This window comes from Scomber japonicus, chromosome 5 (assembly GCF_027409825.1).
Source record: "Scomber japonicus isolate fScoJap1 chromosome 5, fScoJap1.pri, whole genome shotgun sequence".
Lineage (NCBI taxonomy): Eukaryota > Metazoa > Chordata > Actinopteri > Scombriformes > Scombridae > Scomber > Scomber japonicus.
In genome coordinates this window covers 4,793,714-4,796,213 of record NC_070582.1, presented here as the reverse complement: position 1 = coordinate 4,796,213, position 2,500 = coordinate 4,793,714, and positions in this window count along the sequence as shown.

The following is a 2,500-nucleotide window of genomic DNA, read 5'->3' as shown; positions in this document are numbered from 1 at the left end:
AGGAAGGAGGGAAGGAAGGGAGGAAGACGGAAGGAAAAGATGGAGGAAGGAGGTGAGGAAGGAAGGAAGGAAGGAAGGAAGGAAGGAAGGAAGGAAGAAAACGTAGAAAGGAAGGAAGGGAGGGAGGGAGAAATGTAGGAAGGAAGGAAGGGAAGGGAGGAAGGTAGGAGGGGAGCAAGGAAGGAAGGAAGGGAGGAGGGATGGAAGGGAGGAAGGAAAGAAGGAAGGGAGGGAGGGAGAAAGGTAGGAAGGGAAAGGTAGGTCTCTTATATGAGCGAATTGGGTAAGGGCCCAAGGGCGGCACTTTGTCATGACTCATGGGGGGCGGCACAAGCACTTCGAAGGGAGGAAGGTAGGAGGGAAGGAAGGAAGGGTTCGAAGGGTTTTTTAATTATTTGCATTTCAAGTTAATCTATCGCTCTGTTGTGCACGCGCCCCTGCTTGCTGAGACGGTGCTGCCTTTAAAGGAGGGAGGAAGGAGGTGAGGAAAGGAAGGAAGGAAGGAAGAAAGGAAGGAAGGGAGGGAGGAGGGAGAAAGGTAGGAAGGAAGGAAGGAAATAAGGGAGGAAGAAAGGCAGGAAGGAAGGAAGGAAGAAACGTAGAAAGGAAGGAAGGGAGGGAAGGAGAAATGTAGGAAAGTAGGAAGGAAGGAAGGGAGGAAGGGAAGGACGGAAGGAAGGACGGAAGGAGGGATGGAAGGAAGGAAGGAAGGAAGAAAGAAAGGAAGGAAGGGAGGGGAGGGAGAAAGATAGGAAGGTTAGGATGGAAGGAAGGAAGGAAGGAAGGGAGGAAGGTATGAAGGAAGGAAGGAAAGAAGGGTGGGAGGGAGAAAGGTAGGAAGGTAGGAAGGAAGGAAGGAAGAAAGGAAGGAAAGGGAGGGAGGGAGAAAGGTAGGAAGGAAGGAAGGAAGGAAGGAAGGAAGGAAGGGAGGAAGGTATGAAGGAAGGAAGGGAAGGAAGGAAGGAAGGAAAGAAGGGTGGGAGGGAGAAAGGTAGGAAAGAAGGAAGGAAGGAAGGAAAGAAGGGTGGGAGGGAGAAAGGTAGGAAGGAAGGAAAGAAGGGTGGGAGGGAGAAAGGTAGGAAGGTAGGAGGGAGGAAGGAAGGAAGGGAAGAAGGAAGGGAGAAACGTAGGAAGGGAGGGAGGGAGGGAGAAAGGTACGAAGGAAGGAAGGAAGGAAGGAAGGAAGGAAGGAAGGAAGGAAGGAAGGGAGGGAGGGAGAAAGGAAGGAAGGAAGGAAATAAGGGAGGAAAGTAGGAAGGAAGGAAGGAAGGACGGAAGGAAGGAAGGCAGGAAGGAAAAGAAGGAAGGAAGGGTGGGAGGGAGAAAGGTAGGAAAGTAGGAAGGAAGGAAGGAAGGAAGGGAGGAAGGTAGGAGGGAGGGAGGAAGGAAGGAAGGAGGGAGAAAGGTAGGAAGGGAAAGGTAGGTCCTCTTATATGAGCGAATTGGGTAAGGGCCAATGGCGGCACTTTGTCATGACTCACGGGGGGCGGCACGAGCACTTCGAAGGGAGGAAGGTAGGAGGGAAGGAAGGAAGGGTTCGAAGGGGTTTTTTAATTATTTGCATTTCAAGTTAGTCTATCGCTCTGTTGTGCACGCGCCCCTGCTTGCTGAGGACGGTGCTGCCTTTAAAGGAGGGAGGAAGGAGGTGAGGAAGGAAGGAAGGAAGGAAGGAAGGAAGGGAGGGAGGGAGAAAGGTAGGAAGGAAGGAAGGAAATAAGGGAGGAAAGTAGGAAGGAAGGAAGGAAGGAAGGAAGGAGGGAAGGAGAAATGTAGGAAAGTAGGAAGGAAGGAAGGGAGGAAGGAAGGAAGGAAGGAAGGAAGGTAGGAAGGAAGGAAAGAAGGGTGGGAGGGAGAAAGGTAGGAAGGTAGGAGGGAGGAAGGAAGGAAGGGAAGAAGGAAGGGAGAAACGTAGGAAGGGAGGGAGGGAGGGAGAAAGGTACGAAGGAAGGAAGAAGGAAGGAAGGAAGGAAGGAAGGAAGGAAGGAAGGGAGGGAGGGAGAAAGGAAGGAAGGAAGGAAATAAGGGAGGAAAGTAGGAAGGAAGGAAGGAAGGACGGAAGGAAGGAAGGCAGGAAGGAAAGAAGGAAGGAAGGGTGGGAGGGGAGAAAGGTAGGGAAAGTAGGAAGGAAGGAAGGAAGGAAGGGAGGAAGGTAGGAGGGAGGGAGGAAGGAAGGAAGGAGGGAGAAAGGTAGGAAGGGAAAGGTAGGTCCTCTTATATGAGCGAATTGGGTAAGGGCCAATGGCGGCACTTTGTCATGACTCACGGGGGGCGGGCACGAGCACTTTCGAAGGGTTTTTTTTTAAATTATTTGCACGTCAAGTTAATCTATCACTCTGTTGTGCACGCGCCCCTGCTTGCTGAGACGGTGCTGCCCTTTAAATAGTGTGTTTCCTGTTCTATGTGCAATAGTGTAATAAATGGTTTTAATTAACCCTCCTGTTGTCCTCGAGTCAAGGAAGGAAGGGAGGAAGACGGAAGGAAAAGATGGAGGAAGGAGGTA